The sequence below is a fragment of the Poecile atricapillus genome, chromosome 6 (assembly GCF_030490865.1).
Source record: "Poecile atricapillus isolate bPoeAtr1 chromosome 6, bPoeAtr1.hap1, whole genome shotgun sequence".
Taxonomy (NCBI): domain Eukaryota; kingdom Metazoa; phylum Chordata; class Aves; order Passeriformes; family Paridae; genus Poecile; species Poecile atricapillus.
In genome coordinates this window covers 11,516,905-11,533,151 of record NC_081254.1, presented here as the reverse complement: position 1 = coordinate 11,533,151, position 16,247 = coordinate 11,516,905, and the positions used below count along the sequence as shown (strand labels likewise).

General features: G+C 39.6%; 1 protein-coding gene across 2 annotated transcripts in view; it reads right to left on the bottom strand.

The window, feature by feature from the left end:
- The window catches only part of BMPR1A (bone morphogenetic protein receptor type 1A), a 73,383-nt gene that overhangs the window by 29,474 nt on the left and 27,662 nt on the right, over positions 1-16,247 (bottom strand). The window contains exon 2 of one of the 2 annotated variants that reach the window (XM_058840705.1): positions 6,396-6,517. The exons of the other annotated variant lie outside the window; for it this stretch is intronic. The gene's annotated coding sequence lies outside the window, so the exon portion shown is untranslated. The remainder of the gene's footprint in view (positions 1-6,395; positions 6,518-16,247) is intronic. 2 annotated transcript variants of the gene reach the window in all.

Here is a 16,247-nt window from a genome sequence, read left to right as displayed (position 1 = left end):
TATCTTACACAGAACCTGCAAAGTGTTCAAACATTCTCAATATCAGACTGATAAATGCTTATGAGTAAAGCATGACATGCTCACCTACAGAGTTACCTCACAGATAGTGGATATACTAAACTACATTGCTATATAAAGAAAATGCTTACACAGGACAAATAATATAAAATTAATTATATGCTGCATTCAGCATCTATTTTCATCTGCAACGTTTAATTTCAACATGACATATATAAGAAAGTATTATTGCTCTGGGAAAAATTTCCAGGACTCAAAATATATGTGTCTGAGCACTATCTTACCCTGTTAGCGTTCTGCAAGTCTTACTGAGATAAAAACAGATTTTAATGCAAACTTCAGTTAAACTCTAAGTGCACTGTAGATCTGCTTGGTTAAATAACTACAGAAACAACATGGCATGCACATGCACACAAATACTCCTCTTAAGTTTGAACAATGTACTTTCATCAAATATAGCTTCAAAGACATTTCCAAACCCAAATACAGTAATCTTTCAATAGGTAGACAAAAACAGTTCAAAGGTAATGTTTACTTCAACAGTTATAATCCTCTATTTCCCTGCACTGAAGTGCTAAAGTAATACTGTTAATTTTTTTTTTTCCCCCACAAAATTCAAATGCAAACGAGAGCTTTCTGGTCATGAGATTGAGATTAAAAATCTCCCATTTGTAATTAACCAACTACACCAGTTCTTTTCTCAGTGCAAAAAAGGTTCTTTTAAACACGCTATGAAACATTTTTCAACAACTGTTGCACAGTAGAACTCAGGACAGCAGGACATCAACATATAGGGTAGAAGCTTGGTTTTAGATTAGGTGAAGTTCACATTCAACTTATAAAATCTGTAAGTTTTTTTTCATTCAATCTCTGTTTTTCTCTCCATATTGTAAGAAAGCAACTGGACTAAGACCTAATGAGACTAAAAAGGTAGACATTATATGATATACTCCTATGAATTTCACTTGGTTCCCTACTTTTGTCTTTGACTATCATGGTGGTTTAAACTGCCCCTACTCAGTATTACAGGGATGACTTGGACACTATTTTTTATTGTAAACATTTTTCCCACTCTCCCATCATCTTTAAATTTGCAGGTATTTCCTCTGAAGTCTCAAAAATTCCTTAAGCTAAAAATTTTAAAAGTGAGACCATGTTCTTCCTAAGTCACCTCTGCATTAACTATGGCAATTAAATTATTCCCCAGTCATTCAAGATCACATTCTTAAAACTGTCTCATTCTGCCTTTTTTTATATTACTTCTGTCAAGGCTGTTATTCCATGTAGGGGTGATTTATTCCTTCCACATCTTCACTATCAAAACCTTCTTTCTTTCAGGATTCTTTAGCTTACATGAATCACCTCTAATAGAATGGAATTAAGGCTGATTCAAATTAAATCTGTGAAGGAAAAATTGAGGTTACAGGAAAACCACAGATTCCATACCGGGAAGCAATTTTTGTTGCTAGTTGAAGAGAATACTGAATTATTTTTGGCAGAGAGAAAGGGGGCAAAAAAAGCCATCATTATTGGACCTTCTCTATCAAGCACTACATAGTGTCTTGTAATCCTTTACCACATCCTAAGTATTTTTCCATTTCCCTTTTCTCTTTTGAGATTTTTCACACATTTGAGTTAAGAACCGTGCTGAAACCAAACCATCTGATGAAAGACTGCAGTAATTTATTGGGCCTGTGTGACCAGGTTTTGGTAGTGGGGGACTAAAGGGGTGGCTTCTGTGAGCAGCTGCCAGAGGCTTGTCCAGTCAATGCCAGCTGGCTCCAGGATGAACCCACTGCTGACCAAGGCCGAACCCATCAGGAATGATAATGCCTCTGAGATAACATATTCAAGAATGAAGAAAAGTTACTGCACAGATGTTCCTGTGGCCAGGGAAGAGAGGAGTGAGAATATGTGACAGAAACAACCCAGCAGACACCAAGGTCAGTGCAGGAGGAGGGGCAGGAGGTGCCCCAGGCACCAGAGCAGATTCCCCTGCAGCCCTTGGTAGGGCCATGGTGAGGCAGCTGTGCCCCTGCAGCCCACCAAGGACCACGGGGAAACAGAGATCCACCTGCAGCCCATGGAGGAGCCCATACCAGAGCAGGTGGATGCCTGAGAGGAGTCTGTGAGCCCATGGGAAACCTGTGCTGGAGAGGGTCCTGGCAGGGACCTGCACACTGCAAGTTTCCTGGTAGGACTTGTGACCCTGTGGCAGACTCCCATCAGAGCAGGCTGAAGGATGCACCCCAGGGAAGATAGACCCACGCTGTAGCAGTCTGTGGAGCAGGGAAAGAACTTTCCTCCCTAAGCAGCAGCAGCAGGAATGTGTGATGAACTCACCAGGAGCCCCATTCCCCATTTCCCTTCACTGCTGGAGAGCAGAGGTAGGGCCCAGAGGAAGGAGGGAGGAGTAGAAGAACATATTTTTAAGATTTCTACTTCTTGTCCTGGTCTGATTTTGTTAGTAAGACATTCAATTAATATCCTCAAATTCACTCTGTTTTGCCTGTGACGGTAACCAGGGAGTGACCTCTCCTGCCTGACCTCCAACCCACGGAGACGGGAGTGGCTTTGGTGGGTACAAATTTTAAAGACCAATAAAGCAAACTTTTTTCCTCTTCCCCATTAAAAAAGTCTTATTAATCCAGTAATTGGTAGTACCACCAAACATGAAATTTACTGAGGGGAGGGGGGGATACCAAGTAGATTGCAAGTGTACATCTGCAAATTCCAAAACAACTCAAAGTGCATGGAACTTCAAGACACCTGTATAAATATCTCTCTCCTCATACACTGCCATCTCAAAGACTTCAGGGACTCTCCTCTGCACAGGCAGACCCCTTATCACTTCTCTTTCATCCCACTGAAAGCCTAGGACTGAACTGTTTCTGTAAAAAAATTTCATATGCTTTACCTGCCAACTGAAACAAATAATTGTTTTTAAACACCAGCAACTTGAATGAGCATGTTTGAACGAGAACAGGAATTTCAGATCTTAGAACAACAAAATGTGTTTGAAACATGGTGAAGTGTAGCCATCTGGGAACCCCTCTACACTGTGGAAATCCTCCTAACAGATGTGACTACTGACCCCTCTACCATTACTCTAAACAGATTCAGATTTTTACTCAAGATATCCTGAAATTCCTTTACTGTCCTGTAAACTCAAAACATACATATTTTAAGGATATGATAAAAATATCCTTTCTTTACATGGACTTGGCTATGGCACACAAGTAATTTTTTTAAAGGATGATACATATACCTGGTTTAGAAATAAGAAAATTAGGACATTTCTATCGCAGTGCCTTTATAAACATTAAGGATTTTATAAAAAGACCCTTATCTAAAGTGGTCTTAGATTTTGGTAAACTAACAAGTAGCTTCTTATTATTTTAATATTTAGTATTTTTAAATACATTTGAAGTTGATCCCTAATTAAATTCTGTATCAACTGCGACACTTCACTTAGAAACACTTCACCTAACATTTCATGAAACTTACAGTACCTTCACAACCTTGGAACCTCTGCAGAAGCATATTCTTGACTTTTAACCTAGTTTAGAGGAACTTGCTCCATAACTGACTACTTAGAATTAATTCAAAATAGTACCATCAAAAAGAAACATGTATCTGCTTTGTTTTGGCTCAAGGGAAATAAGAAGAAAGAAAACAATTCTTGCTAGCAAAATTAATCCCTGTATTAATGTTTGGTTGAAACACACATTTTACCATTCCTCATCTAAACATTTAATAGAAAATAAACAAAAAAAGGCAATCTGTTATGTTTCTAATTACATACCCGTGTTACAATAATCTGGTTGCAAAATACATTCCTATCAATACAAGCATCTTCAGACTATATTGCAAATGCATTCCTTGTATGCTTTTCTCACTGTAAGATCTTAAATTGTTCTCTATTCTACCCCATAAAATTCCCATCCTCAGAAACAGGAATAATATTCAAAATTCACTTCCTTTTACTATACAGGAACTTGTCTAGATTTCTTTGAAATCTGCTGCCCATGACACTTTCAACAGGAGCTCCTGAGCCAATCAGAGCCACCATTAAAATGGAGGCATTCTCAGCAGCTTAATCTGACCTTGCTGAGCCTGACAGTCTTGACCTAGCAGTAGGCAGGCTCTTGTTTTATGTAGTCTGAGATCAAGATGGTGAGACTACTGGAACAAGCTGGGATAAGCCAGGGGCTACGGGAGTAAGGAAAGTCCTGTTAGGAGGACACTGCAGAACAGAGCAGCTCCGGAGTGGATCCACCGGCACTTCCTGTTTTGATCAACTGATTCACAAGATGACATGGATGTCTGGTTCCTCCACTCCTGGAAAATGCTTTGAGCACACTGACCTGTATTTCCCATTTGTGGTTTGAGCCTCGAGTGGCTCACCCTGTTTGTTATGGAATTAACTCCTAGCAAATAGTTTGCCACCAAGGAAATCCAATGACAGCTAACCCAACCTTACAAAATAATTGTTTCCTAACAGAACAGAGGGTATCTTTGGCAGTTTTGATGATTAATAAGAAAATCATTGCAGGAATACCATCTCATCACTGACACCCTTCATTCTGACACACCTGGTATGTGTTTCTGGCTACTGAACGAATGAGCTGCATCACATAAAAGATGTTCCTACCACTACTGGTTTGGAGGACACAGGAAGATGACAACTATGGACAGTAGAAGCTGAAAAGTAGGAAGTTATTCCTAAACTGTCAACAAAAGTTATTGGCTCAGCAGTTGTACTTTAGAGGTCTTTAACATCCTTCAAACTCATGCCTTGCTGTAGGCAAGTCAAACTACGGGAGTATTTGACATTTTAATGGGTGGTGCTGGGAAGTCATCCAAGTCCAGTTTTCAACATCCCAAAGAAAATAATCATACAACCAAAATCTTTCTATTAAATAAAGAGACAACACTATATGGGACACCAGTTGCAGAAGGGAATTGAGTGCACATAACCCTACTGATTATGTGTAATATACTAATCAATTTCTCCAGCTGCATTGCACTGGAAATGCACAAATTCACAGGTATAATTAAAAGAGACCTATTTACCATATTAAGTAAGAGGTAAGAAAATTTTACACTGTCTCACAAAATAAAGTAGAATTAGCAAAAGTACAATGAAGGGTTGTATTACAGAGATTCCATATTAAAGAAAGATAAAATAAACTATTTTGGGAGCTTCAGACATTTGATACTATTCACTAAACCCTAAAATGGAAGAGGCAACCAAACAAATTTAATCCAAATTTCTCTCCATGAACTAACAAATAAACTGTCAGGCAGCAATTTAGATGCAAACAAAAGACACCTTTTGTATATAACCAATATTTAAAACTAAAACACTCACTTTCACTGTTTTTTGCAGGTGTCCAAACTTATAAATGGGCTCAAAGACATACCTGAAAGCAGGACAGGCAATGAAATACAATACTGCTGATCACTCACTCAGGAAGCACATAAAATGTGCTGGGCAATATACCCTGCTCACATCTGGTATTTATAGTATTTCCCTATTTTGGCATTCATGATCCAATTTTTTCTTTTGTCTTTGTCCCTTTGCTATTGAAATTCAGGTATAAAACGTATGACAACAAGAGGCAGTACATTGGAGGAGTAATAATTAGCACAAGGACCTGCTTTTATTTGGTTCTAATTCCCCTCTTCTTGCCATTTTTGTGCTTGACTTAGAAACCCATAATCCCTACTAAAAAGAGAACCAACTGTGTGAAGATAGAGAATTTTTTTGGTGGAGTGGTGTTGCCATTTTATTTTTTGCCAGATCAGATATTTACATACAGGGAAAGCAAAAAACAACTTCCCTCCCTCAACTGCTTCTAATACTACTCATCTTTAAAAAGGCAGTGGACTAGAAGGCAGAAAAAGTAACTTGTGAAGGTGACTGGGGGTGTGTGTTTTATGTTTCCCTTTTTAAAACAGTATTGTGTCCAGAGTTTTCAACCCAACTACTTATGCTCATGCCCTGCCACTTGATGCTGTATAAAGCTTTTACCTGGTCATATCAGTAAACAGACTAAAATAATAATCAACTATAGTATTAGTAGTATATATGACAAAGCAGATTCTACCAAATAAAATTTGCCTGATACCATAACTCTTTTCCAATGTGCCTTTGTACAACAGATGTATGAAGTTGATGCTGATTTGTCTTTTTTCATAACTGAGACATGGACAGACATTAGATCAAACAGCTGTTTTAATATGATAATAAAGACTGTCACTAGCATAAAAAAAGGTGGCTCTGAAATCTTTTGTAAGATATGGTGGCTGCTTACCATATGCTTTTTATCCCTGAAATACTCAAAATAAAATTTTGCGTGCATTAACCTTACCTCTGAATTAGGAAACTGAATAAAACTGTGCTGTACTTCAAACTTCCTCCAGACTGTTCTCATCTGTACTTCCACTTCATTAGTTCAAAGGTGGTATTATGGAAATGCATATTTCTATTGATCTGCAAAACACAAAGGGGATTTGATTAAAGAGATAGTTGAAGAAACTGTGTTGACAGTTTATGTTCTAGAATGTGAACTGTACATTGCAGATACTTGTATCTGGAATTAGAGAAACCATCTCCTATGATGAGCTGCTCCCAGCTAGAGAGAAACTTTCTAGGAATCATGCATATCCAATAGCTGCATGGTTGCAGCATATCTGTAAAACACTGACACAAAAAATAAATTTATTGTTATCAGTAATTGCTCACATTAAAAATGAACCAACAAAAACATTTATATCCTTTAGTTTAAGCACATTTATCTTAGATGAATGGTGATGTCAAGGACAAAGGGTGTTAAAAATTTCTGTAGAGAGTCTTCCTATGAAAATAAGTCTTTCTTGTCTCTCCTCATAACTCTTGGATTCTCCTGGCCAGCCAGATTTGCAAGCCTCCAGACACCAAGTTTCTAATTTCTTTTTTTCCTTTAAAAAAATTCAGCAGACTAGATAATCACAGAATCAACTAGGTTGGAAAATACCTTTGAGATCAAGTCCAACCCATGACCTAACACCACTCTGTCAACTAGACCATGGTACTGAGTGACAGACACATCCAGTCTCTTCTTAAACAACGCCAGGCACAGCGACTCCACCTCTAGGGGCAGCGCATTCCAATGCCCAATCACTCTTTTGTGAAGACCTTCTTCCTCAAGTCCAAAGAAAGGACACACTGTTGGTGACACCAATGGAAAAAGCAAGATAATTTAAAGATAATTTAATCTTTATTATAAACACCAGAGAACAGGTAAGACTGCAGCTCCACACCAAAAATCCACTGCTGTCACACTATAATTTTGAGTACACCAGAAACTGCAATATACCGCAAAATAATCGATAGTTTTTTTGTAGCTGTACACAGGCATGATTACTCCTGGGAACTGAAAAGCAAGCCAAGAATTTGGACAAAGGTATTGGCAGTCAGGTGGGTTTGATTTTTGGTTTGTGTTTTTGAATTGCTGTATATCCCAGCATCAGAGGCAAGCCTGGCACAGGCTCTTACCCAGTTCTCTTAAGGATTGTGAGCAAGCCTGACTTAAGTGCCAGCATTTTCAGATGCACTGTTGATAGCTAAAATGGGCTTATTGGCTTTGTTAGTTTTATTCCACAGTGAACAGATGCCACCTATTGCCAACTTTTCCTACTTTATCAGTGTCACAATTTCTGAATGTTTCTCTCATCCGATGTTTTTAAGAAGATCCTGCAAGAATCTTACCATTTACAAATTCCAGGCCTATCATAAGTGATCATAACCTTGAAAATCACACAAAGGCTAAAACACCACCATTCCAGCTTATGGTTATGTTAAATAACATACAACCATCATACAGTGTAGAGATGTAATGACTTTTGAATACCAAGGCAAACAGGAGGGATGCAAACAGAAAACATGTGCATGGTTTCAGCAGAGAGAGTTCAAGCATCCGCTCTCCTCTTTTCCTTCCGAAGCACCATAAAGACCTTTACCATTACAAGAAGGTCAGAATACTTCTGTCTCCACATCCATTTATAAGCACCGCTCCTCACACACTGAGGTTTAATAGTCTTGGTAATAAATAATAAATTTGTGCTAAATGGTAACCCAAAACCATCCAGAATATCAGATAGCACCAATTCTTAAAGACAGCTGTCTCCTCTGAGCAGACAAGCTGACACTTGACTTATTTCTTCCATGGTAAAACTGAAAAAAACATTCTAGCCATGCAATAGTGTTTGTAGAGATTGGTTTTGCTTTTTTAAGTAAAGGATCTGTAAAATATATTCATCTCTTCTCCTCTCTCTAACCAAGGACCTCAAGTTCATCTTCTGGTAGACTCCAAAAGAACAACAGAAAAAAAGTTAGTGTGCATTCTGTTTTTACAACACCTCCAATCTCCCTGTATCTAGTATTTGATTTATATGAAGTCCACTTTGTATTATTTAAAGAGTTTGCTTTACAAGAGTAAAGACATTTCTGAACAACGCAGCTCAGGGTTTTTTTGCTTTGTTTTTAAAACCATGTCCTCCTTATATTTTTCCAAACTCTCAAACTGATGAAGTAGCTGTTCAATTCTGTAAGCATTCACTGCCTTTCCTGATTCCAACCCCAGGAATAGATAAAGCCCTCTTACTAAACAACTTTATTTTGGTGAACTTCCTGATCTGCATGACTCTAGGTATGTCTATATTAGCATTTAATTCAAATCAGGACTGCACTTTTGAAGTCCATCTCCCAAACAACCCTATTTTGCTTTGCTTTACATTGCAAAGCAGTCATCAAGTACATGAACTAGATTTCTTTTGAATAAAATTAGATCACAGAATGAGCTTCAGGTGTACATTGTACACGCTCCAACCTCCAAGAGGAATTCAGCCACAGAATCAGACCAGGACCAGCTTGAAATAAAACTCTCACCACCTGTATAGCACAGATGCCAGGTTCTCAGCACCTGAAAGATCTGATCTTGTTACACCACACTGCTTGGTAGTGTGGACACAGACTCTTTTATGACTTACTGAATTTTTGTGTCAGTTCCAGATTCATCTCTCCCCTTTTTAAAAGGAAAACTAAAAAACCTCTCTCAGAGATAGGACAGAAATTAATGATAATTATTAAATTATGGGAGTGACCTCCCTGTGTTACTATTTCTTCCACTTCTTCATCAGCATGAAATGCTACTTGAGAACATACTCAATTTTATAAAAATCAATTTACTAAAATATTTATTTTTATATACTTATCCAAACTGCTTAATTATTAATATACAAGTTTTTCAAAATGTTTAGTACTATTCTTGATGGTATCTTTCAGAGAAGTACTATCAAGTACAAAATAAATCAATAAATTATTTGCATAACTATACCTTCACTTTATTAGAATTTGCTAAACTAAAGCAATTATAAGAGACACAGCTTCAAAAGTACATTGCCTCACAGTCCTTGTCACTAGTTACATATTAAATCCAGCTTTACCTACAAATTGTTCTTAGTACCAAGATTAAATTTGAGATTGTCATATACTATCAACTGAAAAATACCAGGACTCAATAGGGGAAAAGAAAAATCTGAATTACATGAACACACTAGCTACTAGATAACCCAGAAAACTGTGTATTTTCTGCCAATGGAAGGCCTCAGGGAACAGTCAGAGTATCTAAATTGAGTAGATTTTAACCTCAGTCAGGAGTGGGGGTGGTTCTCCTGCTAGCAGAGAGTGCAGGAAGCAGTAGCTATGAGCAGGACAGACAGACCGCAGGGACTCGCAGTGGCAAAACTCAAGTCAGTCTGACTTGCCTGGAGGAGCAAACTTACTCAGCTTGTGGATTCCTTTTTCTTGTCCTACCACTTATCTCCAGTTACCGCTTCCCTTCTGAGTAGTTCCAGTTTCTTCAGTTCCAGGGCCACATCCAACTCATTCCCTCACCTGTCTCTTCTTTTGACTCCAAAACCTTTCCTGGCACTTCTGCACTCTGTTCATTCCCACTTTGCTCCAACTGCCTTACCAGTTTTCAGGTGAATTACTTTGTTCATCTTAAACTATCTTTCTTCCTGAAGAAGCCTGCTACTTGTGAAATAGTGTGTATTTAAGGAACAGAAGTTTGTAAAGTAACTTAAAGCAACATACACGTTAAACTAATTTAGTACAAAGTGCAATTAAGTACATGATCACACAAGGACTCGTGGGTACAGACAGGGTTAGATACCTGACCAATCACTCCAACTTCCAGTTACTTCTTTCCTGCTCTTTCACTTCCTCCAGCCATCCATAGAGCACTTCTGCAGGGTGGCCATTCAGGTAAGCATAGCTTTATTTCAATTTATGAAACAGAACTTGTTTTGGAGTTTCTGTAAATTCAGATCATGGCACAGACATAAGCTTGGGTGATATCAGACTTACAGCTATATCAGAAAAAAAAGGCAAAATCATTCAGCATCTGAGACTTGGGTAGAAGCAAAAGGGAAAAGGAGAAAAGAGTGCAGTGCTCACAACACGTCTCTGAGTGCAGAGTTCATAGCCAGCTGACAGCTCTGGTAACCAGAGATGGGAGAGGTTTCAGAAGCAGAATTATTCCTTTTCAGGTAAACTACAGTCCTAGACAATAGGCTTTTTGTTAGAAATCTATGCACAATGAAAATACACTGCAGACCCATATGGCAGACTGGAAGATGCTTCAGTTAACAATCTCATGACTGCCACTAGAAAATACAGCCAGAATTGCTGTAATCTATTGCTTTTATGGGACTACTACAGCTCCAAAATGAGTTGAATTGCAAAGGGAAAGAAGCCATACCAGGCTTCTAAATTTTACTCCATAGTTCATGTCCAGATAGGAATTTATTAAGGAAACCTTTTTCAACAAGTTTACATATGAGTTAAACCCCCACAGCATGCCGGGAAAAGCAAACATCATATTGCATGGCAAATCTGGGGCTTGCTGGTTTTGTCCGTCAAACAGTGAAGAAGTTTAAGCAAGAACATCTCATTGAACAAACAGCCCTGCCAAATACAGTGAGACCAATTTATGAAACAAAATAAACTGGCTGAACACTTTCCAGTCCCTGAACACCAAGTCTTCCAGGTAGAAAGAGGAAAAGTAAGAGCCTGAGACATGGTTCAAGCACCTTTATTTGTTCTTTGTAGTTAAAAATTGTTCAAAATCACGTAAGTAAAAATATACATCCATGAAAGCTAATTTTTAAAATTACTTTTATACCTACCTTTTAATTAACAATCATTAAGTTATTCTTTCAAGGTATTAAAAATGCAAGAAATTATACAACATTCAAGCACTTTATGTTTTACAGTTCTTCACATCGGTATTACAGTAGTTTGGCCTTCCTATTTATCTAGTCAAAACACTCAAATTAGTTCAGGATACCACTGACCTTTCCAGTACTTCCAGGTTGTTCTTGAAAAGCCTATATTTTGTTGTTTTTATTGATCACTCCATGGATCTTTGACGGCAAAGTGCATTCTTAATAATTTGTGAGAACTATAGAAATACTACCATGAAGCAATTTGAAGGAAACAAGATATCACACAGAACAGAAATAATACAGATTGAAACAGTAACTGGGCCATTGCGGTACTAATCAAACCTGGCTGGTCGATTGTGTAGGCAGGTGGAGTAATGAATGAGTGCTGCTGCCACTAATAGAATCAACTCTTGATTGACCTTCCACTTCCAGTCTGACAGAAAATATAGAACAAGTCTGTATAATTAAAAAAACACCTGAAAACCTACATATGTTTTTCTTTAACTCAGGTCACTCTCTATTTTGAGGGAGAAGAAGTTCTCTACAAGAGCCATAGAACTTCATCCTTCCTGACTGTTCTTTATTTCATGAACATGACTAGCTGGAAATTACATCAATGGACCAGGCCTGGCACAGCAAAAATATTTTTCTGCAGAACAGATAGCTCCTCCTGTCTACTCAAGTGGTATCAGAAGACTCCTCACATCATTTGTCCCATTTTCATAGAAGGGGAGAATCTGTGCCCTAGAACAACCCAAGCTTTTCCTTCTGAGGCCTTACAACCATGTAAGCACACACAGACACCCTGAACAGGTGGCATCTGAAGGACCAACCCACCGTTTAGCAGCTAAGCAAGCACTCTCCCAGCCCTTGTTACACAGTTTTGTTTTCATCATCTTCAGTGAATTCTGTGATAGAAGACAAAATGGTCTACATGATCAAGCTCCTGAAATATCATTGCCCCTGGGCATATCTAGAAGTATGAGAGCACAAATAAATTCCTGAGTAAGGTGGGGCTGTGCAGTACCTAACAGAAAAGAAGCATTTTCCAGAGTGACACAAATCTGCATAAATTACAATACAGCATACTCTCCACTGCATCTGGTGGCACAAATAATTCATTACTCGGGCCATGAGAATCCAGGCACAAGGCTCATTCTGCCTCATCAGTAGGGCCAGATAATTCCACCAAGTTTTTACTTTGCCCTGGCAGATATAATTTCCCATACCAGAAAGAGTCTAAGCCTCCTGATTTCTTACAGGGTACCTTCAGTATTTTACTTTGGCATGCCTAGCTACATCATCTGTAGTCATCTGAAGGACTTCACAGGCTGCTGTGCTGTGAGAGCAGGTGCTTCCAGGAACACTGCATAATTCCTCACAGTCTTCCTAAATATGATTCACCATTGAGCCAGTAGAAGCTGAAAAGTCAGCTCACCCTCCATACTTTGGAGGTAAAAGGAATCTGACAACAGCTTGCTGTTAAAAAAAAAAGCAGTTACCCTCAAAAGGAAACCCATCAGCCTGCAGCAGTGGTGACAAATCAAAGCCACCAGTTCATTCTGTGCTGAGAGGTGAAGTCAGAATCTGACTTGTCAAGCTTTGTCAAGTAACAACTCCGCAAAAGCCTTTGCTGAGCAACTCCTCCTTTTATCACATCCCACAGCTCTCCAAGTATCCAAAACAATTTCTCTAACAAATACGCTTGGTTTTCAAGAGATGTAAAACTCAACTGCTTTAGCACAGCTTTGGAGGTACCTGGCTCAAAGCTCCTCCATCTGCAATCTCAGCCTCCTCTTGAGATACTGATGAGAGTGGCCCCACAATTAACAGTCTTCTGCTGGGTCTGACATCCCTGAAAACACAAGGCTGCTTGTGACACCACTGACTACTTAAGTCTTCCCGAGTTGCAAAACAATTTATCAAAAAAAATGAAACCATGCTGTGTTTGACCATCAGGTATATTTCCCAGTCAGCCTTCCTTCCCAGCAAGCTTCAGACAGTCACTGGGCCACACTTGCCACCTGGCTAATAGGTTGCCTCGTGTGGATGGAAGCAACAATTAAATTCGATCACTTGGCACACAGACTCCAAGGCGCGCATTCTTATCGTAATTCTGATCCTGGGAATGCTGCCCAGAGTGCAATTTCTCTCTGACAAAAGAGCCAATGAAATTTAGCTTCTGCCTGTCCCGCAGGACATATTAGACCACATTCTGATAGGCGATCCTCTCCTCCCTCCCCCTAAGATTCCTGCAAAAGGTCAAGTATTTCTTCAATCTGTCTGTTTTACAGAGTAATTCAAATGGTGAGAAACATTTTCAGGAGCCCTTTGATTTAAAAAAAAAGAAAATAAAAAATTCTATTACAACTATAAAATCCCATGGTTTTGTGCACTATCAAAATACTATAGAGCAAACAACCTGAACACTACACTAATGTTCTGTCACATTGCCTTCTACCTCTGTGTGTGTAGGATTGATTAGATTTATACTTTACATTAGAAATTTTTAAAGTTTTAAGTAGTGTGGTGGGTTGACTGAGATTGGATGCCAGGTGCCCAAAGTCACTGTCACTGCCCTCCTCAACTGAACAGGGAGAAGAAATATAACAAAAGGCTTGTGGGTTGAGGTAAGGACAGGGAGAAATCACTCACTGATTAATGTCACAAACAAAACAGACTCAGCTTGGGAAATTAGTTTACTTTATTACCAATCAAATTGAAGTAGGATAACGAGAAATAAAGCCATACCTTAAAAACACCTTCCTTCCATCCCTCCCCTCTGTTTGGGCTCAACTTTACTCCCAAAATCTTTACCTCCTCTTCTGTCTGCATGTGGAACAGGGGGGACAGGGAATGGGAATAGTGATCACTTCATCACACATAGTCTCAACTCATCCTTCCTCTTCAGGGGAAGGACTCCTCACACTCTTCCACTGCTCCAGCATGCAATTCCTCCCCCAGGAAGCAGTTCCCCCAAGAACTTAACCAACATGACTCCTTCCCACAGGCTGCAGTTCTTCATGAATTGTTCCAGTGTAGGTCCCTTCCATGGGGTGCAGCCCCTTAGGAGAAGGCTGCTCCAGCATAGGTTCCTTCCACAGCATCACACGTCTTGACAGCAAACCTGCTCTAGCTCCTCTCTCCATGGGGTCACGGCCTCCTTTGGGCATAAATCTGCTCCAGCATGGGGTTTTCCATGGGCTGCAGGTGGAACTTTGCTCCACTGTGGACCTCCATAGGCTGCAGGGGCACAGCTGCCGCACCATGGGCTACATGGGAATCTGCTCTGGCACCTGGAGCACCTCCTACCCCTCCTTCTCCACTGACCTTAGTGTGTGCAGAGTTCTTTTTTTTTTCTCTGACATATTCTCACTCCTCTCTCCAGGTGCAGCTGCTACTGCACAGTAACTTCTCTCACTCACATGTGTTATCCCAGAGGCCCTTCCACCATCAGAGATGGGCTGATGCTTGGCCAGCAGTGGGTCCCTCCTAGATCTGGCTGGCGCTGGTTTAATTTGACACGGGGGAAGTTTCTGGCAGCCTCTCACAGAAGTCACCCCTGTAGCCCCCCTGCAACAAAAATGTTGCCATGCAAACCAAATACACACAAAATCATATTAAACATGGGTTGCAGGCTGGCTCACTTCTGACAAGAAACACAGGTCACAGGAACACATAGCTGGGAATGAGAAAACCTTTCCAACAAGATCACTGCCTTCAGCAAAGCACTAAGTCAGAGCCATCAGCTCAACAGCTCTGCACACGTGGGAGCATGACAGATTCTTTAAGGATGTCAGGAGACACCTCTGACACCACTCCCATCACTAGAAGGTTAAAGGCCTTCACCATGAGCAGACCACTCAAGTACATAAGTTTTTCTATAGAAAAGTATGTGGATTACATGCTTATATTCAAGAGTAAAATAACTCTTGTGGAGGAACCTTTGGAGTCCACATTCCACGGAGTCTCCTGCTTTCTTTAAATCACTAATTATATAACACTACATAGCAAAACAGAAAGAAAGGCACGTAAAAATACTTCAAATTATTCTAGACAACTTCAGAATTCATTTGGACCACATGTAGTATCTAAAATTTAGATATTTGGATAGTTTCATAGATTCCTTTAGATAAAACTTCAGAAAGTCATAACCCCATAGTTTTCTAATGCACAATGTTACACATGGTTGACTACAGGAATGTTCTGGCTTTCCCCAATTAACTGAAGCTCCCAAAACAACTGCAAGTCTTTGGCAGAGAAGATACACAATTAAATGTTTTACCCTTTTTTGTAATTCAGTGGTATAAACCTCCCCACCTTTCTGTACATAAAGTGAAAGAATGCTCTATAATCCAGATGACCATGTGAAATTGGGAGCCTTTGATTGTATCTCATCTCAAGCTGACTGAACTTTCCTTCATCTGTTTACAGGTACTGTAAACTTCTCCTGATACACTGAGATCAATTAATTATTCAGATAACTGAATATTATCCCCAAAAAACACAAGTCATCCTTTTTTGCAAAAGTGGTTATACACAAGAAAGCTATAATTATGGCATCAACTCTTTTAGTAAGATGTTTCTACTAGGGACTTGCTGAAGCACACTCGATCTCTGAGATTTCTTTAAACATTGTTATTTCAGGGGGAAAAAAAAAAAAACCAACCAAAAACCAACAAATGGAAATTAGAATCATGGAATATTATTCTGAGTTAGAAGGGACCCACAGGAATCATCTAAGCCCAAGCCCTGGCCCTGCAGAGGACCACCCCAAGAGTCACACCATGTGCCCAAGGACATTGTCCAAACGCTTCTTGAACTCAGCCAGCCTTGTTGCTGTGACCACTGCCCTGGGAGCCTGTTCCACTGCCCAGCCACCTCTGGGGGAAGAACCTTTTCCTGATATCCAACCTCAACCTGCCCTGGCACAGCTTCAGGCCATTCCCTCG